Source organism: Penaeus monodon, chromosome 25 (genome assembly GCF_015228065.2).
Source record: "Penaeus monodon isolate SGIC_2016 chromosome 25, NSTDA_Pmon_1, whole genome shotgun sequence".
Taxonomy (NCBI): domain Eukaryota; kingdom Metazoa; phylum Arthropoda; class Malacostraca; order Decapoda; family Penaeidae; genus Penaeus; species Penaeus monodon.
The window spans coordinates 16,996,400-16,996,635 of NC_051410.1; positions in this window are offsets into that span (position 1 = coordinate 16,996,400).

Sequence of the window (236 nt, forward strand, 5' to 3'; positions counted from 1 at the left end):
GCAGGTAGAGAAAGGTAAAAGCCATATGTAATTGTGATACAAGCATTAAGATTTTATATATTTATATTAAATTACATTAGGTAAAGTACCTTCAAACTTTTCATAATTTTCTAGGAACTTCAGACTTTAAAAATTAAAATTTGGAAATTGTATTATTTTTGTATCATAAGATATTAATAGCAGTAATGTGGAATCATTGTGTGGGGAAGGAAGGGAGGGTTTATGACAAACACCAT